Source organism: Orbicella faveolata, unplaced genomic scaffold (genome assembly GCF_042242905.1).
Source record: "Orbicella faveolata isolate gen_17 unplaced genomic scaffold, um_ofav_v1 contig_1, whole genome shotgun sequence".
In the NCBI taxonomy this organism is placed as follows: domain Eukaryota; kingdom Metazoa; phylum Cnidaria; class Anthozoa; order Scleractinia; family Merulinidae; genus Orbicella; species Orbicella faveolata.
The window spans coordinates 6,281,524-6,308,765 of NW_028301536.1; the positions used below are offsets into that span (position 1 = coordinate 6,281,524).

At 37.9% G+C, this 27,242-nt stretch overlaps 2 pseudogenes across 1 annotated transcript in view; one reads left to right on the forward strand and one right to left on the reverse strand.

Annotated features, from left to right (window-relative positions):
* Positions 1–211: 211 nt before the first annotated feature.
* LOC149117854 (uncharacterized) lies at positions 212–6,211 on the forward strand (annotated as a pseudogene).
* An 11,694-nt stretch (positions 6,212–17,905) lies between these two features.
* The window catches only part of LOC110042342 (uncharacterized), a 47,178-nt pseudogene continuing 37,841 nt past the window's right edge, over positions 17,906–27,242 (reverse strand). Inside the window, exons 17-26 of the transcript XR_016203165.1 lie at positions 26,533–26,607; positions 25,776–25,918; positions 24,096–24,210; positions 22,608–22,758; positions 21,020–21,146; positions 20,269–20,326; positions 19,974–20,062; positions 19,274–19,395; positions 18,678–18,719; positions 17,906–18,029 (exon numbers count right to left, since the gene is read on the reverse strand). The product of XR_016203165.1 is annotated as an uncharacterized LOC110042342 (transcript). The remainder of the gene's footprint in view (positions 18,030–18,677; positions 18,720–19,273; positions 19,396–19,973; positions 20,063–20,268; positions 20,327–21,019; positions 21,147–22,607; positions 22,759–24,095; positions 24,211–25,775; positions 25,919–26,532; positions 26,608–27,242) is intronic.

Here is a 27,242-nt window from a genome sequence, read left to right on the forward strand (position 1 = left end):
AAAAAATAGAATTTGCCCTACTGTTGCATATAAGTACGCCTTAATAAAAGTAAAAACGCTATGCAGTTTTTTTCTTCAAATATCTTGGTATTTCCGAGAAAAAGGACATTCATCGGTTTTACGTCCAGACATCAATCAAACGACACAACTAACACAGATAGATGATACATACATGGGCCTTGGCAGTAACCGTTTTTCTTGAAAGTCGGATATGAGTACTGACAAGAACGCCGCTGAAAATTATACACAGGGGAAGAATCAGTTTGCAAGATTCAGGATATTAGAAACCGAGCTAGGTGAACATGCTATTATTATGTGTATGTCATTTATACTGCCTGGTAGTGCTGACGTTTCGAATTGAAGTAATATGCCGATACGATGATAACACTTTTGGTCACGCTCTCGGAAGCTGATGGCGGGATTTTCTGTCTTTTGTGAACGATTTTGAATAATTTTTTGGCGAGTGCCTAATCATTTGTCCAAACTGAACTTTACATGTATTGAAAGACCTATCCTAGTATAGTTAGAATCTAAAATCTTTTGGAATTCCGAGACGTGGCACATGGTCAAAATGACAATTCTTTTCACCGACTGACTAACTCAATTTTGGAGGACACTGGTTTTGTTTACCGCTAAATAATTAGATTACTCCAATATTCTTGAAATCGTCCTTTTTGAGACAATGAATAGTTCAGCAATGAGCTGGTTGTATTACAACTTTTCTGCGCTCAACAGTCACGAAATGCGAATCGAATGCAAATGGTCGACTTTCAGCCCACTTGGGACTCGCTAAATTACATGAAATTCAGTCTGAAAGTTAAATCGTAAATGTCGCTTTTCTCGGAAAGACAAAACTATTTCAAGAAAAAAAAAAAAACTACAGCCTGTTTGCACTCTTGCTAGGGGCTAGCTATATGCAAAATACGAGCGAATTTGAGTTTTCTAAAAATGTTTGAAATGAATTACCTTTAGTCTGAACGAAAACGGCAATAGTGATGAACCCGAACATAAAAATTGCCTGCCTGGCCATTACTTTCCCAGTGATGCATCTGAAGGCTTAAAAGAGAAAATACAATTTATTATAGTCTAGGCCAGAGCACTGTAATAAAGTGTAGTGTAGTGAAATTATGTATGGTAAAGTAGAGTTGTTAGTGTAGTGCAGCGCAGTACAGTGCAATGTACGGCGGTGCAGTGCAGCGCTGTGCAATATAATTTTCTTTTCTTGTTTTGTTTTTTCCATTTATAAATATAATTAGAACACAACAATGTATGAGGCAAGGAGGCCCGGATAAGCTAAATCAATCAATCAATCAATCAATCAATCAATCAATCAATTAATCAATGACCGTTTTCAGACTAGAGACGGATTATCCGTCTGCTACATTTTCCGTCTCGGTATGGGCCATTTTCACACTAGAGACGGATAATCCGTCGAAGACGGGTTATCCGTCCAGCACGGATAATCCGTCTTAGTGTGAAAACGGAACGGTGTTCATTTTAGACGGATAATCCGTCTATTTTTATCCGTCCGATTAACCGTCTATATAAGACGGATAGTCGGACGGATAAAAATAGACGTATTATCCGTCTAAAATGAACACCGTTCCGTTTTCACACTAAGACGGATTATCCGTGCTCGACAGATAACCCGTCTTCGACGGATTATCCGTCTCTATTGTTACAATTTAAATAAAAGCTATTTTAATTAGTAACCTAATTAAGAATCTATTTAAAACCTAATTACAAAACATAATGTACAACCGGATTTAGATCTACAAGTCAAAGGTAAAACATATTGCTCATATCATGCAAACTGAAAATAAATTATCTAAAAAAGGAGTAAAAATCTTATCCCTCAGCTGACGTAATTTAGAATGTTTATACAAAGCATTCTTCAAAGTATATACAGATTGAGAAGCTCGTAGCTTAAGTGGGAGGTGATTCCAACATCTTGAAGTTTTTGCAGAAAACTTGCGACCTCCCTCTTTCTCTCTAGTGTATCTCCTTGGTAAAATGGTTAAATTAGCACCTCGTGTATTTCTGCTGTGCTGGCTGATGTCCAGTTCTAACGTTTACATAGGCAGGGCAAGTACCCATAATCCTCTTTTGCTGTCTGACTCGATGCTATCTGGCACCCACCCCCCCCCCCCCCAAAAAAAGAAAAAAAACCGTATATTTAGTGGGGCATGTTCCGCCGAAAAACAGAATGCGATCAAGACTGATGTTTACTGGATCACTGATGTTGCTACAAAGAGCAGCAATGCACCTTTCCGGCATTTTATGTGGACTACGAAGGTAAATTTAAAGAGGTAAAACAAGGGAGATGAGTCTGAAGTCACGTGTTCCTGAACGACGTAAAATTTTACTCCAAACAGAGGGAAGACTGGTGCCAATGGTGGACCAAAAAATTGCGGCAAATTTGAACGTTTTCAAAAAAATATGAAAACAATTACGTTTTGTCCAAATGGAAAAAAGATTTCGCAGCAGTTCATTCGGTAATATATGGAATCCGATGAGAAAATTAACATTTCGACGTTATGGGTACTTAAAGTTATGGAATTTGTTTAGGTGGGTGTTTTGAGTTTACACATTTCGTGTGACCTTCAGAGGTCGCCATTTTTCTCCAAATCTTTTACGATCATGAAAGGGACTGCTGTGGATAGTTAGCAATTTTGCACATGCATTTCGCTTTTGCTGTTGAATATTTTTTCCGAATCAGTTTATGAGATATTGGCTTTGTGGATAAGGTATTTTTCGCGTTTGTTCTACGCACAAATTAAAAGATAGCAATTTGCGCATGTGTGAAGGCGGTCCCTGATCAGTAAAGCCCGCAATTCCACGCGAGTAGTGTTTTCTTTTACGTTGTTATCTTTAGCAGCATAAGCGGCAGAAGAAGAGTACCATAAATACCCGAAGGTGAGACTGGCCAAGTAACAAGAACGAAGAAAAACTGAAATATAGTTTTTCCTTGTTGTTTTTTTATATTGTTAGCTGGCGCAATCGATCGCAACATCACAATTTTCGTTTATGTTCCGGTAAGGCGGTTTAAAAGAATTTCGTTATAGTCCAGTCATTTCACAGGAAAAAAAAAATCGATCAACCTGACACTAATTCCAACAGAAGGCATTTCATCGGTTTTAGACTATTAGCAATGTGTCCTTCATAACATATCAAAAGTCCCAAAAAAACCCATTAAGGAAAGTTACCAAAAAACGGGTTTTACTCTAATGCTCTGAGACCCTTTTCATGACTGCATGGGAACGAGGCTGACTAAGACTTAGTTAAATTAATCGAAATTTCAAGCTTACATGTTCAGCGTTACTGTGGTCTTAATGGTTAAGTAGCAAAATATTTTATTTTGGTGACAAAAAGCTGTATTTATAGCTGAGCGCATAATATTTAGCTCACACAAGTACACAAGACCGAGGTCAAGATTCTCCCATACAGACCGACTAAGCTCGGTTAATAAGATGTTTATTATATGGCAAAGAAAAAATCTTTAATTTGTTTAATTTTACTGATTTGCTGACATTTTGCTTGCGAACGGCGATGAACTTACACCTGCCGAAATTTGCTCTTTCTCTCTAGTTTTTTTTTTTTTTTTTTTTTAATGTCATCAGGCTTTTTGGCACTTCCATAAATGATTGAGAAGAAAATAAAAGAAAATGGGGAACATGTTTGTATTTTAGTTTGCTATTTTTTCAACGCAAAATGAAACCGGTCTAAGTGCCGGTCTAGATGGGAAAATCTAGACCGCGGTCAATATCGATTTCAGCCAATCAAATTCGTGAATTCGCTAGTTCCCAGTCCTTGTGAGACACAGCCATATAATAAATAGAGGATATTGCACGGTGGCGAGAAGATATGAATTTTATGTTCGAGTGGCAAGAACAATATCTCACGAATGAGCGCAGTAAACGAGTGAGATATTGTTCTTCGAGCTAACGTGTAATGTTCTTTTTATTATATAAACATACTGATGAGGGCGTTTTTGACGATTTTTCGAAGATTTCCCACCACTTTCCGAAGATTTCCGAGGATTCTTCAAAACTTGAGAACATTGCCGACCATTTTCCGAAAATTTTTACGAATCCGTCTCAGTCCATAAACTCTAAAAAAAACTTGACCAATATCCAGCCATCTTGACCTCACACTTGGCCAATAACCCATATAACCTGGCCTGTTTAGTTGGCTTTTTTGCATAGACTGTTTTGTTTTTTTGCTTTTGCTTTTGCTTTTGCTTTGGCTTTGGCTTTGGCTTTGGCTTTGGCTTTGGCTTTGGCTTTGGCTTTGGCTTTGGCTTTGGCTTTGGCTTTGGCTTTGGCTTTGGCTTTGGCTTTGGCTTTGGCTTTTGTTTTTTTGTTTTTCTTTGTTTTCTGTTTCAAAGTGGCCTTTTTTCAGCTTAAAAACTGCAGGATTACCATTTTATATTTTAAGACTTTAAAAGAAAAATGTATATTTTAAAAACTAGGATTTTAACTTAAGTAATTTAAAAGTTTCTGTAGGAAAATGAAAGTTTGCGAGTTTAACGGTCTTGCAGAATCTGGCGCCTTCGCTGTTACGCAGATACAATTCACTCTGAAGTGTTTCTGCTCGTCCTGCATGTTTTTAATTTTTGTCGAGCAAAATAATTACAAGACGCGATTCTTCCACCTTCAGCTCAGTTCAGACACACGCAAAAGTTCTTACAATACTTTTTGGATTTGTACCAAAGTCGTTTCCCTCAGCTTATGCCAGTTAAATGATTTGTCGAATAACAGTCTAGTTGTGATTGATTTTTTTTTAATGTCATGAATTTGAATTTAATATACCTTGCCCCACAATCTAGCTAATTAGCATCCTAATTATTTTTAGACATTCAAGAATCCTAAAAAAAGAAATAAAGAAGGCGACACTGTACAGGTGGATCAGTTCGAAACCCCCTTTTCAGGGGCTTTTTATTGACACAACTTGTCAGATGATTTGGAAGGTTTGTTCCGCTGTGAACTGTTTAGTTACCCAGGGGCTTTACTCGATTCTTCTCTGACTCTGAGGCAGCCGCAATAACGAGTTCTTGCAGATACCCTATGGACAAAGCAGTCATCCAATGCCACGTGAGGGTCAGAGGGTGATGTTCAGCATATATTGGATGGCGGAGCTCTACTCCATCGAAACCTGTGGCCTTCAGGGTCGGCAATCTATCACGTTATCGCTGTGTTTGAAGGCTGTGACGAAAGGTCTACAAAGACACGACACACCAGAGGAGAGCAGCAGGGAAAGCCGGAGCAACTGTCACCTTCACAGAGGACACGAAAGTCACTCCGAAGAAGGATAATTTTCTCGCCAACTTTAAGAACAAGCAACGGTTCATCCTAAGTCGCCTTCGGCAGGAAAACAACTGACCACCCTAGCAAGCTGAACTCCGACGCCGATGCATTGATTGTCAAGACAGCCATAGAATCTACCGGAGAAAGGAACACTGTTTTTGTGGGAGATGACACGATTTACTTCTACACCCGTTCATACAGCTTCAATCTATATTTCAAGCCAAACTGCAGAAGACAAGAGTCTGGAACATGAAAGTCAAAAAGGAGTTAGGGAACGATGTTTGCCAAAACCTATTATATTATCTCTTCAAACCATTTTAGGATGTGACACGCAGCCTCTCACGTCTATGGTATTGGCAAAGCGGCGGCCTTAAAGAATTATGCCAACTAGTTATACCTCAAAGAGTAAACATCGTGGTAGCAGGGGAAAATGCCCTTGTATCCCTCTATATACAGTGGAAAGTCTTGGCGGAAACTTGATGGTATGCTCTCCCAACGCTACTGTGAGACACTGGTGATTAATTAAATAGTTCTCAAATACAGTCTCAGAATCTGCCTCCAAGTCAGCAGTGGCCTGGTATCAATGCCCAAGAGCATCCTTGCCAGTGAAGCAAGGTGGAGACGAAGGCATGTCGGACTATGGATGAAAATGTGACGGAAAGCCAGGTACTCCTTTGGATGACTGACTACCAGCTGCACCGGAGTCGCTTCTGCGGATGATAAAGTGTAACTGCTCGTCGGATTGTGCCACTGCAAGATGTACCTGCCGCAAGCATGGCCGAGAGGCTCACCCGCAGGTGTCCAAATGCAGCCAGTTTGGCGACGATGATAGCCAAGATGAGTCAGACACGTATCATCGGAAATATAATGATCAGCATGCAGGAAAGTTCGAAATTTGCATATAATTGCGGTTTTCGCGCCTTAAAATGTTCGGAATTTCATGCTTCTTTACGAAAACAGCGGGGGACGTCAAAACAATCCTATGAAAACAAAACTTGGCACAAATATTATTTCATTCTTATACTTTAAAATCGTATAATAAGTTTCTTGAAGTTTTGTTTGTAGCTTTGTAACGAAGGGTATTCGTACAGCCGCCATTTGTGTCTCTTGGCAAGGAACAATGGCCTTTGGTATATATCATTTGGTCAAAATATCTACATTTTAAGAAACCTTGGTTATTGTTTTTTTCACCCGAAATGTTATAGTTCCGGGAATTAATATGTTCTCCGTCAGTAAAATGAAATGTAACGGCATGTAAGCGAGCTCAATTTTATGCAAATCACAAGATTATTGTTTGGAAGTCAACGGTTTAAAACAGGAAACAACGACTCACCGTTACTTACGTTCCTTCTGCTGCTATAGAAAAGATTTTACCTTCCCAGTGTCCTTGTGAGCTGTTCTGTAAAATATTTCCAATAAAACAGCGAGCATAAACGGCCATAAAATTCGACAACGACAATTTTTATAGTTTGAGATGAGACACTGAGTGGCACACACAGTCCTGGCTGTTTTCATTGTTTTGGTCAGTCGAGAGTCCTTTAAAAATATGATAGAATATACACTTCAAACCGTAGCAAATCAGTTTCTCCTAACCATATACCTCATGTCGACTTATGAGTAAATAAATCAGTCCCCTTTGGATGACTGACTACCAGCTGAATAAACAACTCGACTGACCTCTGAGGTCAGGAGGTCACCTGATATGTCATTATGTTACTTTTCCCTGGTTTCACATTACACGCGTAACGCTGTATTGAACATCACGGTATTTAGTTGAATTACGGTATTCAAAATCTCTTTAAAGACATTTGATTTAAAACGAAAATTGAAAAAGCAACATTTTGACATAATTGTTAGCTTCTAAGGCCCGGTTCAAACGTTGAACTTTACATGTGCCGAACCTAATAGTCGACCCAAATAATTAAGAGGCCCTGCGCCTAAGAAACGACCGACGATTTCCGGTTAAAAAATAAAATCGGCCGATTTTTATCTCCCAAGCAGAGGTTACCGAATACTATTTAAAAATGAATGTCTTTTGTTTCACTTTCGCTTTAAAACAAAAATAAGGACATTGCAGACTCGTTTTCCCACGCTCTTGCGACTTGACGTGACAAATGACGTCAATGGCCGCTGTCACGCCACGACATTTTCCAGATTCAACTTTCGTTAGCAGATGGTGATTTCGAGTTATTTTCTTTTTCTGTGTATTTTTCATCTTCCTTTCTCTTTTAATTCTACGTCCTTCTACTTAGGATGGTCTTTGAATGCCTAGCAAGGTTTAAAGTGGCGTTTAACACGCTATCCACGGCCGTATTGGCAAAAGAGAAGTGTTTCGCCGAAGTAGCAGGATAACGGTAAACACGGTAACTTTGAACGCTTTGTACAAGGTCAATATACTTTGGCCGAAAAACGTTTTTCCAGAAACGTGATGTATATCCCTCCAATGTCTGATTCATCACTGTGATTGCTTTCAAAAGCGTTGAACTTTTGAGAAATAATTATTTTAAAATCAGCTCCAACGCTCCATCTCATTAAGTATGCAATATTTGGAACTTTATTTTTTTATTCGCTTCGGCAGTTTTTTAATGTTTATCGAATGATATTGCGTTAAAAGGCCTTTTTCTTCAACACTGTGTAGTTTTCGCATTATTTTGCGTTGCGATAGTAATTTCTGAACAGTTTTTTTTCGGGGGCTTATTTTCGGCCTGATTTTGCTGCTATCACACGGAAAAAGTTTGCGGCTCGATATTTTTGGTTTAAAGCGAAACTGAAACAAAAAGGAATTCATTTTTAAATAGTATTCGGTAACCCCTACTTGGGCGATAAAAATCGGCCGATTTTATTTTTTAGCCGGAAATCATCGGTCGTTTCTTAGGCGCAGGGCCTCTTAAGTTCGGCAGTTGATTCAAACGTCGAACCTTATTTAGTCAAACTTAATTGCAAAAATAAAAGAGACACTAATACAAACGGTGGTTATTGCTGACCAAAATGGCAGAAACAGTGTGGGATAGACGAATTGTGGAAATGAAGAGCTTGCTTTTCTTGTAAGTGCGATCAAGGAGGGTAGCACAAGTCGAAGAAGGCGACTCCAGATGCAGTTGGCCTTTGACAACCGAAGACAATTTTTAAATTTGGTTTGCCTTGTATTATTGCTTATTCCCAAAGGAATATCATAGCTCAACTGTGACGAGTCTCGTCCGGTTCAATTCGTTTCTGTCGTCGGTTTCTTCAAGATTCATTTATTTTGTCATTTTCCCTCAAAAACATGACTCGCAGTACGCCACTGAACTGCCTGCCTTCTTTTGGAATCAGATCCAAGTGTTCACGACTTTTACGTAATAAAAAAATCGTTTGCATAAAATTCAAGTCCACTGTCCAAATTCCTAGGTCCTCATTCTTCGATCTTTTATCGCGAGGCGAACATTTCCGATCTGGGATCATTTACGGTACAATATGGGGATCAGTTTCGGTCCTGGGATCATTTGCGGTAAGGGGATCATTTGCGGGCCGGGATCATTTGCAGGCCTGTACAGACGCCTTGTTTTTGTTTTTTCGTTTTCGTTTTTTTTCTTTTTTGAAAAGTTCGGAGTTGAAACCTGCAGTTAATTTTCCTTACTCTCGAGGAGATATGAATTTTATATTCGAGTGGCAAGGACAACATCTCACGAGTGAGCGCAGCGATATTGAGACAGATATTGAGATATAAAATTCGTATCTTCGAGCTAACGTGTAATGTTCTTTTTATTATATAGACATACTGATGACGGCATTTTTGACGATTTTTTCGAAGATTTCCGACCACTTTCTGAAAATTTCCGAAGATTCTCCAAAACACATCCGAAGGTTGCCGACAACGTTGCCGACACTTTCCGAAAATTTCCGAAAATTTCCGAAGATTGCCGAAGATTGCCGAAGACTTTCGAGGAACACCCGGAGATGTTTCGATGATACACCAACGAATTTAAGTACAATTTAAGACACAAACTTGACATTAGTGAAATCATCGATATCTTCAGTAGTGAGGATATGGAAAATACGCCATTCGAGTCCTGGATGTAGTTTCGTATGGATTTTACAAGTGGTGTATTTTCCAGTAAAACACTCGTGTCTATATAATAAGTATGGGTTATTGACCAAGCTTGTTCGGTCAAGATGGCTGGATATTGGCTAAGTTCTTTTTTGGCGTGTTTATGGACCGAGACGGAGTCGAGGTCCATAAACTCGCAAAAAAAGAACGAGGCCAATATCCAGCCATCTTGACCGAACAAGCTTGGTCAATAAAAGATTTATTATATGGCTTTCGGGGAAATTTTTCTTGCGGGAGACGGCGGGTAGTCCCGAGCGGGCAAGATAGCTCCATCTTGCCCGCTCGGGTAGCCAATCACAGCGCAGGATTTGATTCATCTTGCCCGCTCACGGAGCTAGCCATATAATAAAAAGCGATACTACACACCAAAATATCTAATAAGAGATTTATTATCCAACTGCTCTAGTCAATAAATTTATCAATGAAAGAGGAGAGTGTGACAGTTTTACGTGCGCGCCGACCTGTATGGCAAACAGGTTTCTACTGTACAAATAACTGCACAATATCCCTGTTTATTTGTACTGATATTTGGACGGTATTCGCTGCAGGTGGTTAATCATAAAAATAACAATTTCCTCGATTGTGATCGGTTTAAAAAACTCCTATTTTCCACTAATTCACTTGCCAAGTTTTTATTGGACAGTCTGTTATTGGACAGTTTGTTATCGGGCAGTTCAATAAGCCAATCACATTCAAAGTTGTAGTTTAAATCAACCAATCACATTCAAAGTTATAGATACGTGCGTGCGTGCGCGCTCACGCTTGCTTTTGTGTTTTTGGCGCCTAATTGCCGGTAGGAGGCGCGGTGGCCTTAGAATGTTTACATCTCTTTAGTAGATATTTTAACGCAATTTTTTTTTCTTCCCTCCATAACTTGGCTATTCTTCTTTTCTCGGAAATTGTAATTTTTATGATTTATTGGTAATAAGACTTTGTGTCATCCAGTTCGGTCTCCAATCATACTAGTGATAAACAAATCGGACTCCCGCTGCGCGGTCGTCCGACAACCGACCGAATTGGACCCCACTCAGTCCTATTACCATTACAAATTATATGTACGTGTAAACGAGTATTCTTTGAATACAGACATCAAAATCTTTAAAATGGCTTTAATCTAGAAAAAAAATACGTATTAGTCAAAGTGAAACTCGCTGAGCATAATGTTTTATTTTCCGATTTTCAAAAGTTTCCTAATAGGAGGAAAATTTGTTATAGAAATATTTACTCAGAATTCGCAGTTGTTTTACGTAGTTTGAAGTTTATGACGTGAGTTTCAAATCAGTTCGGAATCAAACAGTCTAACCTTGATCGTACAAAAAAATCTGTTAGTGGAGAAAAAGCAACAACGTCACAAAAGAAGCGATGAAAGGATGCCACCTTTGTATGCGTCTTTCCTCTTATGTATGTTAGTTAAACTTCATCTTAATTTCGTCAAAATTGTCTGTGTATTACACGATTATAGAACAGTTTGCCTCATTTAACTCCCCCCCCCCCCCTCCCCTGCACCCGTCCACACGAATATAATGCCTTTTCGAAACATTGCGTTTTGGCCGAAAACGAGTTTTCACGTCCCGTTCACACTAAAACGTTGGAAACTGTTGATTTGTATAGGTAATCATACGGTTTCGAGTTCAATTTGGAATTAATTTACACTTGTGAGTTTTTCAAAAAGCTGAAATTGCACTCGCCACTGATGTTACACTTGAACTGCACTGCTCTCAGCCAATCCGAATCGAGTAATTTTTTTCATGTATATTATTAGCATTTGAAAAACAACACATGCGCATTTGACCTCAATGACGTCTGCGTTTCCGAGAGCCTCCGTTTGCTGCCCAACAATGCAGTTCGGTTTTCAAATGTCTTCACTCTTGAGAGGTTATCAGTAGGCCAAAACGTATTAAAATGGTGCTTTTGGTATAGTTTGGGCCTACTGAAGAGGAATCCATAATAAGAGCTTGAATCAGTTTGTTAAGACCACGCAGAAACTGATCTCATATGATTCAAGAAGTATAATATAATTCCAAAGTATAATGTTCCGGCAGATTCGAAGATAAATAGTAGCTAGAGGTGGGCGTTCTTACAAGAAAAAGAAATTTCCTTTTTTTACATGCATTTTTATTCCAGTGTAGTTACCTTACATTCAAAACAGGGAAAGGACAACTAAAAGGAATTAAAAGTAACAGGCGTAATAAGTTTGGTAACCAATAGCTAATATTCGAGTTTAAGAGTAATAAAGTAAACGGAAACCTTAATCCGTTTCGATAATTAATAACCAATAGCAGAACTATAATTTATAGTCAAAACAAATATCCTAAAAGACTAATGGAGAAAGAAAATAGAAAAGAAAAGAAAAAAAGTTGGAAGAGTACAAAAAGGCGCAATCTGTGTAGTGTAACATTGTGATTTTTTTTCTTTTTTTTTTTTCACTTGAAAGAAGGTCTTTCCCAATTCCGGTACAAGACAAGTCAGATATAGCTTGATTACAAAATGTGACCATGTCATCTTGCAACACAACCTACAATGTCGTTCCACGAAAAAACGGTTATGTTCCACGCCCGCTGGAGAGCATTTCCATGCAAGATTAATTTTTTGGGGGCTTTTAAGCCACTCGATGATTTCTATTTTCTCCGTTTCATGCTGCAGCACAATGATAAAATGGTTGCATTAAGTGCTGTAGGCTGCTTCATGCGAAGAACTTAACAAATTCACGGTTATTGTGACTAAAATCTTCAAATAGCTTTACCTGGCCAATTCAAACATCATTTCCGTGTAAAGAGAGAGAATTTCTAACTTGTCTTGCGCGGGATTATCAGTCATTACCTACATGATTTCAGTAGTTTAGAGATGATCCGTTCTAAGCAAATTAGGATGAAAGTTCCAAAGGCTCTCTAAAAGGTGGTAAAGGCATGGTCTTGAGTCAGTCATAATAATCGTGAATTTGTGAAATTCTTCGTATAAAGCAGCTTACAGCACTTAATAGCAATCCCTTCATCATTGTGCTGCAGCATGAGATCGGGAAAATGGAAATAGTCGAGTGGCTGAAAAGCCAAAAGTTTTAATCTTGCAGGGAAATGTTCTCCGACGGGATTGGAACAATATCGTTTCAGTCTAGAGGAAAATACAGTTCCATTCGGAAATTGAAACCGGAATTTTTGATCGAATAAAACGCGCGCTAGTTTATCTTATGTCGCTTTCTTGACTTCCCATTGAATCAGAGAGTGAAACAATGAAAGTATAAAGAGAAAGTGGGGTAAGTTGGAACGGGTCTCGTAAAGAAGTATGAATATGGATAGATATATGAATAATCAGAAAACTACAGCTTAGCCGGGTGCAGAGGTCTCGCCTGGTCACAGCGCGGCGCGAATCGTAATTAAATTTCGCCGGGCTAAAGCATATTTATATATTTTTCTTGTGTTCCTCACATGACGTCATTAATTTTTGACAGCTACCATCCTGAATCCTGAAATTATTTTAATTTTAACTTGTAGTATATCACGTCACATGGGGTTGTGAAATAAGAAAGCCATTCGTTGAACTTGTGCCGTTCTCTGACCGGATTAACGTGAGCTCAAAAATGCTTTCGTGTGCATGCTGAGAAACTATCAAGGCCCTATTTGCAAAGTTAAAATGAAATGCTCATTCACACCGCTTTAAAAATGCTCTTTTCTTTTGATTCGGTAAATCGTCTTGTAGTGTTAACTGATGGTAGAGAGCCACATACTTCATTTTTCTTTGAATTTGCCGTAGATCGAATAGATTTTATAATTTAATATTGCGGTTTTGTTAAATTCCTGATGACGTGCTTAGCCGTCGGGGTTATGGAATCAAATCGAAGTTAGAAATCAAATAATGAACGAGTGAAAAAGATTCCCTCCAAGCCAAGAAAATTATACATTTTTATTAATTAATTTATATCAAGTAAAATCCAAAATCCAACAACATATTGAGCACCTTCTTCCGTTCGATGTCGTGGAGCTAACGAAATAAAGCTTTTCCTTTCCAAAGTGCTGCCGTTTGCCGGAAATGTAGATAGCACATTAGTACTTTTAGTTGTATTATGAGAAACCAGCACTCCATCTCCTAATCAGACGAGAGTAAATACTGTTTACAAAAGCTAACAAAACCATAATTGATTGAAATTGTATTTAAATTGTTTCCATTCTTAAAAGTGGTAACATTTTGTAATTTACATTGACAACCGATGGTGTGTTATTTGTTGACTTTTAAAAGCAGCGGTCTTGATGTCAGCAATGACTTTCGATAGCTCACCATTCCGGGTGGCGAGATTGTCTTTGCACAGCGCATGCTCGTCGGAGGGGTAGGGGGGGGGGGGTAGAAATAGCGTTTGGCAGATGGGGGAGTATATATGTATTTTTGCGACGTTTGCCCAGTCCATTACATTTGAATCAATTATTTTGAAATTTGCATGATTTATGAATTGTGTTCAGCGCGTGCTTAGAACGGCCTTTGGTGAAACGCCGATCCACTGTCACATTATCCGACTTGGCAAGTCGAACTTATGCTAGAGTCGAACCAATCAATCTGAGTCGAACTTAATTGAAGCAAACGTTGCACCCGTTCATGCGCCTATTTCAAAATTAATAGGTTCGACGAATTAAGTTCGACTAAGATTCGACTTCTGCCCTAGGCCTAAGTGGTCTATACCTGCCTCTTTGAAAGCCTTTGATATACCTCTTTGGTAACGTTTGATTTCATTTTGCACCAGATGAAGTTTTTAAGAAATGCGGTGCTTTAATATCTTGCTTTTGATTGGTGTTACCTTTGTTCTCACCATTGAAACTGGAGGACAATTTGAAATGTCCGATAGGGAAAACCACGCTCACTAACAATACCGAACACTGGGTCTGGTTTGAGAGGGTCCGAAGAAACTGTTAACGATTAGCCAATATATGCTTCAGTGCCATGCATCAAGGGCACTTCGGAACACCAACAAAGAGCATTTAAATCACACGATGCCACACTTGTGCACAAGCCTTTAAATTCCTTGACACAAGTAACCGCTAGTTTGTGTTAAGGATAAAACGGAAACCTTAAAAAAGTGTGGAACAGTCTATCACAGCTATTGCGAACAATGTGACGAAGAATATGTTGGCGAAACCTCTCGTTTATTAGAAACTCGAGTAAAAAAAACATCTTTCGAGGAATTCGTCAGCTGTTCATGAACATTGCCAGCTCACGGAACATATAACCCTTCTTAACATTCATATTTTTATTTTGGCTGACGAAGTTCAAAAGTTAGAATGGCTACATTACGTCCAATACTATCTACAGCACTAACCTTACTTACAAGTTGACAATATCACTTAATGTTATAACACTAATTTTACTTATAATTCTAACATAGCTTACAATAGTAACATTAATTACCAGTTAAGAATAACACGCATTTCTCACAATATCGTAAGTTTAGTTACAACGATACTAACAATACTTAGGAAAATAACACGAGTAAATTATTACGTGCACTAAATTAGTGACAAAAATTAAAAAAAAGTAGCAATAATGGTAATAACAATATGGCCTTGCATACGGCGGGCGCGCCTGAAATATGAATTAACAGTCAGGATTCTGCAGGCGGGAAAAACTCTACTGTCCTGACGTCAAATGCATGTCAATAGGCCACGTTCGAAACACCAATATTCCAACATCGATCCGACGCTTTCGAGTCAAAATTGTTATTTTTTTCCTCAATGCCCAAACGAGACTTGGATACAAAGAAAATACCACCAAACGTAGAAGTTTGTCCTGGAAGCCTCGAAGCCTTGTTAGAATATTGATATATCGAACGCTGGAGACGGCATTAAATATTCACGAAAAAGGATTTTTTTCTTTTTGACTCCAAAAGCCATATCAGATTGTAAAGCGTGAAAAATATGAAACATTTTGCGTCTCCGACCTTTTAATTTGGGGCCAAAAATGGGTCGTCGACGTTCGGCAATTCAACTCGCTCTTCGATCGCTGTCGCCAGATAGGATAATAGTTGTCACTTTGCACATTTTGAACAAAATATGCTGTTCCTCGTCGAGTTAATTAAAACCAGAATTCTTGAGTTGAGTATAAGATGAAGCCAAAGCAACTTAGAATTATTTTTAATTTTTTGTTAGCTGTAAAGAAAAAGACTATTATCGTATCGTGCCGTTTTGACCGCAGCTCGTACTTCGGGCGCAGCCACCGTATGCAAGGATTGCCTTGACTTTTAATTCTTTATGATTGATTGATTGATTGATTGATTGATTACAATTGATTGATTGACTTATGGTTTGATTGATTGATTGACTAAATTTTTTTTTAACTACTCCCTAAGTGGTAATGGATTATGAATTGTGATTTGAGTGTTATCAGATCTAGACGTCCTTTAAAGTTCATGATTCCATGGCCTGTATTCTTGACTGGCAATTCACAAGTGCATTATAATGTTACTCAGTAAATTTTGTGGTTGAATCAGACGACAAAGGAAATCTTTGCGAGCTGTTGCCAGCAGACAAATAGCAATTCGCAGTGCGGGCAATTTTAGCGAAACCATTTGTATTGCCATTACAGTATTGCGGTAACTGAAGATCAGCAAACTACATTTTTCTAATATTTAAAACGAGCAAACTACAAGAGTGCATGTGTACTTCCATTGACGTTTACTATCAGTGTGCTAGCTGCGAGTGACTCAATACTTCATTGCCACATCATTCGTCTTCTTCCTTTCCTCTGTCAGGAGGGAAAAATCACAATAAAAATTCATTCACCGAATAGAGAGAGGGTCAACGTGTATACAACAATGACGAGAGGTATTGTGGGAAGTAAAAGTTTACTGTAAAGTAAAAGCGATGTTTCAGCATACTAGAAGGAGACCGCGTAGACATGTGCACTCATTCTTTCTCCTTCCTTGTTGCTATGAGCCTCAATCAAGTAATGATAAACTACCTATTCCGATAATACTTTACGGCATTTTCGCTTAGACTTAATACGCTTTCCTGTACAACCTTTGTCGAAACAGTTGTACATAGGCTCGGCTAGAGTTGGACTCTTAAACAGCACACCACGCACAGAATAATTCAGCCAGAGTGAATGTTGGTAATAGGAAGAAGTTGCGTCACTAGAGTTGCGCCAAATTTGAAACTTCCTGAGTGATGTGTGTCAGAAATTTTGCTTCATTTTGAAGTTGTTCTTTCCAAATACTAGTTCACAGGTATATCGGGATAAGACAAAAAACGCAGGTTTAAGCAAGCGCGTATCATATATACGCTTAACATAGATATTACATCCCTTTGTCCTATTAAATGCATGTGTCGGTTGCCTCTCTTTCATTCTAGTCAACCCCCAAAACGCACAAAAATGTCGTATAATTTGTTTCTTTAATATCTCAATAGAGATCCACAGAAGAGGAATCTACTACATCTCATTTAAAAGAGCATAAAAAATACTTTCTAGGAAGAAAAGTTTGCCGTCATGGAAGCTAGTTTTATTTATTTATTTATTTATTTATTCATTTATTTATGTGAATAACTAATCGAATTAAATTTGGCAAAAAAAAAAAAAAGGGAAAAATGTTGAAAAGGCCAATAAATAAATAAATCAATCAATAAATAAATAATAATTGTACATTTACTTTCCTGGTCACATTTGATGTAGTGATGAGTTATTTTCCTAAAAGAATATTAACTCAGACCTTACCAAAAATCTATTGTCTCAACGAAATGAAGCTTTTTTCCAAAGTTTCTGAGCTTTGCGCTCCCAAAAACGATTCAACAGAGATAGGTCAATAATATGTCGAGATTCTAAATAGAAAAAAGGCGATCCGAAGCGAATTAAGTCGCATTTGATCAACATGACTGTATATTGCGAAACACATGCGAGCTGTCGTGGAGTGTCGCGTAAGTTCGTTTACCTCAAATTTTCTAATTTCGAACTGACCATGAAAATACTTTAGTGTTTACTTCAAATACCTTTAGGATTGTTGTCAGCTTCAAAAAACAACTTCTGGATCTTTACAAATCGCCCAAATTGGGCAAATCGCTCGATCAATAGTGTCGACCATTTTGAATGCCTTGATCTAAGAGAAATCGTCGTGTAGGCCACATTAAACTGTCTTAGCTCAAATTTGCAGGGAGACTAGTTTTAAACTTCTCTTTGTCGCGCATTCTACCAAATCTTAGCGCCATCAAATGAAAGAGGAATTTTGGCGAATTTGATTAATTTACAAGATGGTAAAGTCTGGTTTTTAAAGGACCGGACTAGAATGAGAATTGAATTCATTCAAATTTCTTTCGTGTTTCGTATAGTAGTAGTAGTAGTTTTGATGGCCGGAAAGTAAGGAATACGAAAGTAACCTGACGGAATATGATTCTATCACATGAATGGAATACAATGGCGCAGTTTGAACAAACTTTTGATTTGTGTCAATTGCACTAGATGAGAAACATCTTGAAGAATAACAGTGAAGCAATAGAAACAAAAACAAACCAACAACAACAGTCATGAAAAACATTGTTACCTAAAGCACACCAATATCATACAGGAGTTTCTTTCCATAACAGGTTTTGTTTGGGATTGGAGGCTGGTGTTGTCCTTGTCTTCGAATCTGCTCTGCATTTTACAAACAACTTCCGAGTAGCATCCTGCACCTTAAAGACATTGAAATATGATTAAGTACCGTTTCTGTCTTCCTGAGTATTTTAAGCGAGCATGATAGGATTTTGCCTGATTCCCAGACAGTCCAGGTGGGGACCATTGTAATAAGACATGTGAAAATCAATTTTGAATTTCATAAATAGCCCTCAGCTTTGTCAATAAGATGGGATGTTTTTCTTGGCCATAACGCCGTGCAACGTCTTATCAAGTCCGCCGTCTTGGATCTGGGGCCTTGGATTTTATTTCATTTTAAGTGAAATGATGCAAAGAGGTACACATTCTGCAATACTGCCTAAGAAAAGGGTGAAAAGAGTTTCGTCCAAGAAGTGAAGTTTGACTTGACCTAATTAAGGTCAGTAAAAATGCAGTTGCTATGGCAATACTAAATAAGGCGGAGAAACAGGTGATGCAACAAAATTTTGGTGAGGGATGAATGAACAGCCATTGAAAGTTTCAAAAGTACATAGTAAATAGTCTTTTCAAAACTCTACAAAAAACAAAACAAAACAAAACAAAACAAAAACAAACAAAAACAAACAAACAAAAAAAACTTCCAGGATGGTGGTGGCATCCTTCCCCAGCCCCGATACATGAATTCCTTCCCCTCCCCCTTGCACACCATTAATATTGACTTATGTTACCTGATCATCAAGGACACAATGAAAGATGAAAAACACAACTCCCTGTAAAAACACAACAAGAACATGAAAGAATAAATTAGTATTTGACATTGACATGAATCAAATTTCCTCAGACAACGCTGCAGTTATTGTTTTAGGACACATTAAGGTATCTGGCTTCAAAAAAAAAAAAAAAAAAAAAAAAAACAGACAAAGAAACGAAACGAAACAAACGAAAAACGACAATACAACAACAACAACAAATACTTAGGGGATGAGAGGGTTGTGCCAATCTTTGCCTTCAAGTTGTCGAAAAGAGATATTTTAGATTATTCATTATTACTATTCTATTTATTTATTTATTATTTATTTATATTTTTGCAGTCATAAACTTTAAAAGCTCAACAAGCAGTGTTATCGGCGTGGGATTTGACTCTAGTTACTTTCCCAATCACAACATACTACTTTAGTGTCAGATGTAGAGATCCCAAGTTGTTTTCCTATCCGAAGTTGAATGTTACTGAGTGAGAATGAAATGCATCATCCACTAGTCAAACACATCATAGACATATATCGGTGAAAAGGACAACTTACCAGAACGAGATCAAAACAAATACCTGTGTGGTGTTAAGCAATAGAAAAACGTATTCCAAAGCAAGATGGAACTCGATAAAAAAAGCCCACTATGTACGTAACGCCCAACAAGGGGAGTAGGGCGACAATGCTTCTCAGACCTCTCCTGTAAAGTTTGAAAATATGGGAGGCGTCTTAAAAAGATAAAATTATTGTAGTTTCTTTAGGTGACAAAAGATATAAGCTTGTGTCCCTTCTACGCGAAACTGACATAGACGATTAATAAGCAAGTTTTCGTGTTAAACCATGCATTAAAATCTCGATACTGTGGGAAACTGAGAAGATTACAGTTTCAAAATAGAGAAAAAAAAAAACTATATACGTTACTTTCAATTTAATATTATATCTAGTACTTTTATGTTTTACTTCTAGGAAATTGGATGCCCCTGAAGAAATATTGATTTAAATAATTAAATGAATAAAAATAAAATATAGAAAAGCGCCATGTGGCTTTATAGGAAGAACTTCTAACTTTATAGAAGTATCGGGTTAGAAATAGATTGATCATGTCACTTTTTAAATTTACCTCTAGTTATACGGTAAAATAACTTAGAGGTGAAAAGATAATTGTTGTCTTGTAGATATTCTGACCTCACACAGGCTCGTTACATTAAGCAGAAGAGCATAGGTAGTTCATAGTAGTTCAGTTTAGTTTTCTTTTTTTTTTTTTTAACATAAACTTACTTAGTGATTTCCAAGTGGTCATTGCTGTATTTGGTAGCTATTTTCCCAAAGATTACACGAAGAAGTATCGCAAACAATACCATATTTGCCTGACAGAAATAAAAAGAGAAGGAAAAATAAACTGAAGAAAATTATGCTGGAGACTCTTCAGTAAATGAACAAGTATTTCGAGGTAAGTTTAAATAGGGGAAGCTATGGAGGAGGGGACATCTATTGTTCACACTCTTGGTCGAACGTGGGGATGCTTGTTTGGGTCTACATGTACGTTCAAGGGTTAACGAACTCTTTTACATACCACAAGTATGACTAAGATGGGTCCTTTATAAATCCACAGACTTCCGTTTATCCAGCATCTGTAAAAAGACAGAAGAACTGCATATTGCAGCATAATGTTGCACTTTATTTAATAAAACTGTCATTCCCTCTTTTTTTTTTTGACCAGTCCACCAGACAGTTCAATGTTTAATTCGTACTTTCGTTTGATTTGTTTCAGTTTCATAGCTAATTTAACATTAAAATAGAAACAATAGCATTGAATTACGGGTCGATTAATTGATCTTAAACAAGATGTACAAGGCCGTTGCTAAGTAAAATGTTTTAGTAATATAACTGTGTCACAACTAGTCATATCACAACTATTTTATGGGTTTTAACTTTGTAACCTTTAGACTTAATCGGAAAAAGGAAAAGAAACGGCTTCTCAGCTTATTACTTCATTTCGTTATACATTTAAGTGACGTTATGTTGGCCGTGCCAAACAATGTGACCTTAATAACTGCTTGGGCGTAGTCGTAGTCATGGTGAGGTTTTGATGTATCACACCAAATGCAGCACTATGGTGATGAAAGCCCAAAAATGGATGATTTGCTGGGAACGAGAAAGATTTCCGTGACCCTCTAAAACACGACTGCAAAGAGAAGAGGAGTGCAAGCTCCACACCAGGGCTACTTATTACTTCGCAAGGCTTCAGGAAAGTCTAGATGACTGCTCCGTAAATTATTACCTGGCTAGGGACTTTCAAAGCCGACGGAAAAGAAGAGTCATACCTGGTTCGCTGTATCTCAGCGGTAAGTTTTAATGAGCCACACGTGATGTCCTCATACTGAGCCTCTCTCATATCAAAGGTACTTGGTCTTATAGCTGATATTAATCCAACTATAACAGTCGGAATTCCTGGGGTTAGAGAGACAAAACAAGGAGAGTCTGCTATTTTCTCAAATATTTTTCGCAAATTTTGCGAAGGTTACTTCGTTGACTTCAATTTTCTTAAGGGTGGATATACGAAAAATACATTTCTTTCTTTCTTTCTTCTATCAGTAGAATTCTACTAGAATACTAATGCAAATGCTGCATTCTGATTGGCTGAACTACGCGTATGCTATCAGACACTAGTGTAAATCTACTAGCGTTCTATCACGAATGCCCCTTCTCTGACTGGCTAAGCTACTGACTATCTATTCTGTGATAGATAATGAGTAGCGTAGTAGTGTGCCCTTCTTAACAAAATGATGGCCGCTTCTTTGCGTTTTCGAAGTGTCTGTGAAGGAATTTAGATAAAGTTTGAACGACTAGCAGATTTCTACTGAATTAATTAGATTATTTGACTCGCTCTCGTCAACTATCACGCGTAATAGCTCACCTCTAAATTTTATCCGACTGTTATTAGTTTAAATTGATCACATGACGCGATAGTGTTCATCCGCGGAAAGACACTATCAGCCCATCGTGCCCGTCGGAAGAAGATACATGGATGGATAGTATTCATCCGTGAAAATGTTTTCTGTAAACAAGTCTACACAAGCGGGCTCAAAGAAAATAAACAATTTAAATTGTATTAAGTGGGTTTTTGTCTGCTTTCTTCTTCAAATTTGACATTTGGCTCTCGCGGCTTTCATCTAAAAATGTTGAAAATAATTCCGACTAAGGTGCTTGAATTGGCGCGCGGAATAAAATATAGTGGTGAATAATAAAGACAATAGAGTGTCTATGTCTCGGAACTATCGGTCTGATAGTTGCCCCTTGGAAATTTGATGTTCTAAAACTAGCAAACTTGCCCTTGAAGCTTCGCTTTGTTTTATGGACATTTCCGCGGGGCAACTATCAGCCGATAGTTCCTCGACAGAAATACTCTATTGTTTAAATAGAAATCTCGAGCTCAAAATCGAATTGTTATTTAAAACCCAGTGGCTTTAGATCATCTGTAAAATAGCGAAGTTTTCTCGTTACGGAAGAATATTTAAAAACAAATGCATAATGAAACTATTCAGAAGACTAAACTGAAGGGCATTCACAGGTTCGTAACTTAAAAAAACTAGAAAATGTTGAAAAAACTTAAGAGTGCGCGTACACAACAGGAAATTCCAAACAACAATTCAGTCCGCGCGATTTTTCTAAAGCGTAATACGATGTACAAAAAAAAAAATTGGAAATGTTTAGCTAAAGAAAAATTTAGTTAGAATTCTACTAAAACAATTAGATTGTTCGCTCTCGATTTCTATAAGTTAAAAGTTGATTCTACCTTCGGCCTCATCAACTATCACCTCATAGAAATCTAGAGCTCATAATCTAATTGTTAATTAGAAGATAAATTGAGAAACGATATCATCGAAAGATATGATTGGAATTCCAGCTCACCCCATCCTATTGCCAAGTATGCAACGTACTGCCTTTCCACTGAGAAGACTTTAACCAACTTCATGTACAGGTTTACTCCTTCTACAAGCATCCACGTGAACAACGCAGTGTGAAAAAAGAACTGACAGACTGTCACAGCCGAACATATAGCCTGCGAAACCGAACATATAATTGCAAATGATCCAATAGTCAGATCCCATGGGTTCATTCATTAATAAATACAATGTAGTTGCCGTGACGTATTTGTGGCTACTGGCTTTAGCCAGTCACCATTATGTCATCGGTTATGTCATCGGCCACTTTTATGTCATCCAGTCACCATGTATTATGTCATTTCGAGTAAAATAAATTCGAGTTTAGCAGAAACATGGCGCTACGGCCGGCGTCACGAATGTCTACAATATCTGACCGCCATGCACTAGGAGGTCAAAATGCAGGACATTGCAGACTCGTTTTCCCAAGCGTTTCGACACGCCGTGACAGTCGACGTGACATCGCTTGCATATCTTGATGAGTAGGCAATGTTCTCGCAGTTTTCTATCTTTCTTTCTCATATAACCAGGCACGGCTTTGACCAAATGTACCAAAGTATTGTTCTCTAGGAATCTTGCAGGAATTTGAGCGGTTTATGAGAGGTTTTGATTAGAAATATGATTGTTACGTGCCTTGGAAGCATCTATCGACCAAATAACATGCACATTTGCAAATTAATGATTATTTCAATATTTCAGACCCGGAGCTTGATGTAATGTTTGTTTCGTAACAAATGCTTGTTTCGATTCCAAATGGACAGTGAAATATTTACCTTAAGTCAGGATTCATCGACAGGATTCTAAAACGCTCCGTGGTAAAAGCCATCTGATCGAGCCAGGTCGATAAGATCGTTTGCACAATTTCTTTATAAGGAAATTCTGACAGATGAGAGATGTTTGCTTCATGCATATCAAGAAAAATCAATTCAACGTCGTCTGTTCACCATCGTTTAAGCTTAAAATGAGAGAAGATTTCTGCCGTCCGTATAGGATGTCACTGTTCGTGAAAAGCTCTTAAACGATCGAGTCATTGACGTAGCCATGCTAAACGAAAATTCCATTTTGTTTTTGGCGACATGACGAGACTGGCGAGAAAGCTTCCCGCGTCCACTGCCGTTCCCATGACGTGGCCTTCCTGTCCTCGCATCTTATACGTAGGGTCCCTAATGTTACGGACATTGACGCAGAGAACATGTGTGTCAAGCACTCAAATTTAAAACAATACTAGCTGTACTTTGCCATAAAACTAAAACTCCGCAACTCTTTTTTGCACCATTGTAGTCATTCACTATCCTGTAACCACATGTCTTCTTAGAGTTGTGGGCTTTTGTTTTTTGTCTCGTCAGCAGTAGAGTGCCAGTTTCTACTTTTTTTTTCTTTCAAACTCAATTTAAAAGTAGATCACAAATGAAAAACGCTATTTGTTTGAAGAGGATTTTCGAACTTTTTTACATACCACATGATCCCGTCTTGAAGCAAACAAGCTTTTGTCCAAAACAAATACGAGATTTCCAAGACCCAGGGACAAGAGAAGATTCTTGTGTATAAAGAGCCTCTCTGACGTTTTAAGCCTGTGTAATGGATCAATCCCATGTTAACTTTGTGACTATAGATTCCAACTTGGCATTTGTTTTCTATCTTGCAACTTGTAAGTCGTGTTTCGCAAATTTCCACATCTATTTTATTTTTTTTATCTCGTTCCATTTTTACTCCGTGGATGGAGTTGGGGAGTGCTCTCGTTTAACTCGTTTGCGAAAACGTGATTAATAGTCACTGACTGGAAATATCGAGAATGGCTGGCCAGGTTAGAAAAATCGGAAATCCTGAAACTTTGCCTAAAGAACGCTTTTAGGGGGCCACTTTCGAAAATATTCTTCCGATTTTCTTAGAATTTAAAGTCTTCGAGAAATTCGCAAAAAAACGAAACTATAGCTTTTTGGCTCATTAAATAAATATTACGTGACGCCAGTAACGCAATGCATGTAGCGTGTTTAGTCTATGTGACTTTGAACTTATAGCTTGGGCTTTTTCTGTAGTTTTCTGTATCTTGCGTGAAATAATGAAACAATGTTGTAATAACGACATGGATCAACTCTCTTTTTGTATATTTCTCACAAAGCATGGCCCACAAATGGAACAAAAACAGACTAGAGTGCTCAACAATAGAGTTCTTTGAACATAGGCATTATGCAAATTTGAGAAGAGACTGTCGCGAACTTTTGCACTTTACCCGTGTGAACCTCGATTGCCCAGAAATTGTTTCCCATATTATTATAGTAGAAACGACACTCTTTTGCACAGTACTTGTTTTAGTTCCATATCGGACATACCAAGATGCGTTTTAAGCCCGTAAAACTACGCAATTTTTGCCGTTTTCATAGGAGGTTGAAAAGGCAATTCTTCAACGGTCGACGGAATCCTTCAAAATGCTTGAAAAATTTAAAACTTCCTATTGTTAGATAGAAGAAAAGTAAAGCTCTTATGCTAAGTTTAACCCGAGTTCTAGTTTTGTAAATTGTTCCAATGCGAATACCAAGAACTTTGTCAATTTTCCAGATATTTTTTGCATATTTAATGAGGCAAAAAGCTATAGTTTCGATTTTTGCGAATTTCTCGAAGACTTTAAATTCTAAGAAAATCGGAATAATATTTTCAAAAGTGTGCCCCTAAAAGCGTTCTTTAGGCAAAGTTTCAGGATTTCTGATTTTTCTAACCTGGCCAACCATTCTCGATATTTCCAGTCAGTGACTCTTAAGAAGTTCGACAAACAATCCTCATTCCCTTTTTGACATAAATGGGGCCATTTGCCAGTGGTTCAGTTGTCTAAAAAAGCCTTATCAAAAAGTCCAAATCAAATCCAACCAGAAGATATTTGGCTGGAGACGGTGAGGTGGAGGGAGTCTTGAAAGTTAAGATTGGAAGTAGCGTTGCTACTGAATGATAAGGAGGCCGAAAACAGCAGTGCAGGCACACTAAATACAGTAGTAACATTGAGCCCGCCTTTTTGTGTCTGATTGGTGACTCCTAAGTGATATGTCACTCACTGCTCCACCTTGAAAATTGAGCTAGACACGTACTACATAAAATTGGCACGATATAATTACTTTTTATGTGCTACATATAATGTTTGTTTTACCTCAATGCTGTCAGCAGTATGAGCGCCAGAATAACAGCTGACATTGAAATACATAATAGCACTAGCTCCAACTTGCTTTGAATCTTCTTGTGCCTGATAGATTCCTTTGACCCGTCTAGATTGTAAACGAAAACTCCCGTTCCCTTGAAAACACAAAAAAAACAAACAAACAAACAAACAAAGGAAAAAAAAACAGAAAAAATAGAAGAGTATAACTTTATCCAACAAAAGCACCCAGACCATTGAAGCAGGGTAAAATTTTAGTAAAACAGAAGGTACCAACGAAAGGAGTTTTGAAACTGTTAGGCGCATCAAGGTAACAAAACACCTCAAGTAGACAAAGAAATAGAGCACTTTTTTGTTTGGGTGTTTCTATCCATCTCCTCCTCTTTTATCGTGTTAGAAAATGCTATGAGAACACTAGCCGCGGGCGGGTGATTCCACAGCTTGTTTGAGCTCGGACAATCTTTCACGAGTGTTTCAGTAGCTCATGAAAGTAACACTGAGAAAATACTGCAGGAAAAAGAAACGGAAATTGCTAGTTAATTTTGATTATTAAATTGTAAATTAATTTTCTTGCGCCGTCTTTTTATCAACAGTTCAGGCTAGTTCTCTGTTTCTCTCCACTTTACAGAATTGAGGCTTTAAGTGCGTGCTTTTTTACAGGTAAAATGCATTTGAATAAAACTGGAGTTCATATCTTCTCTGATAGGTATTTAAGTATTTTAAACATGTTGATTCGTGCAATTCGCTTTACCTCGTCAAACTCTACATTTGTACAGTTATTGGCTTTCAGGGCTTCCTCTATTTGCTGATTGGTAAGCTCCTTGGTCTTGAATAAAGTTGCATATGACAAAAAGTATAGAAATGGAAAGAAAAATGAATAGAAGTCTTCTTGTTGTCAACCTTTAACATTATGACAACAAATGGACTGGTAAAGTCATTAAACCACACAATTTGCCACGAATGATATAACGGATATTATGGGTTTGAACTTGGTGGAGTTCAATCTAGAGTAACATTTCCACATCTTTTAAAAACAAATCATTGACAATGGGAAAGCGGATGAAATTCCTGTCCACTTTGTAATTTCAAGCTCATTCCATAGGATCAAGAGTTTCCGTACTACTCGGAACTACTCCAGCTGACTTGAAATCGTAACTCGAGAACTTTATCGGTGGATGGATCTCTGTATCCTTGAGGCATATTCCAAAACTTAGCCCTTAAATACGCTAAGTGGGTACTGCTTCTGATTATTATTGTCGGTGAATATCAGTCACTGCAAAGTTATCTAAGGCGACTGGTTCCTTAAGGTATTTCTTATAGAGACGTTGCTTGTGTTTAATCCTTTGGGCTCGTTATCTTGTGTAAACAGGTTCGTAACCCAACTTAAATGATGCAGAACTTTGGCCCCGTCCACACTACGCCGGAGAGGTTTGAAAACGGAGGTTTTACTCTGGAAACGCG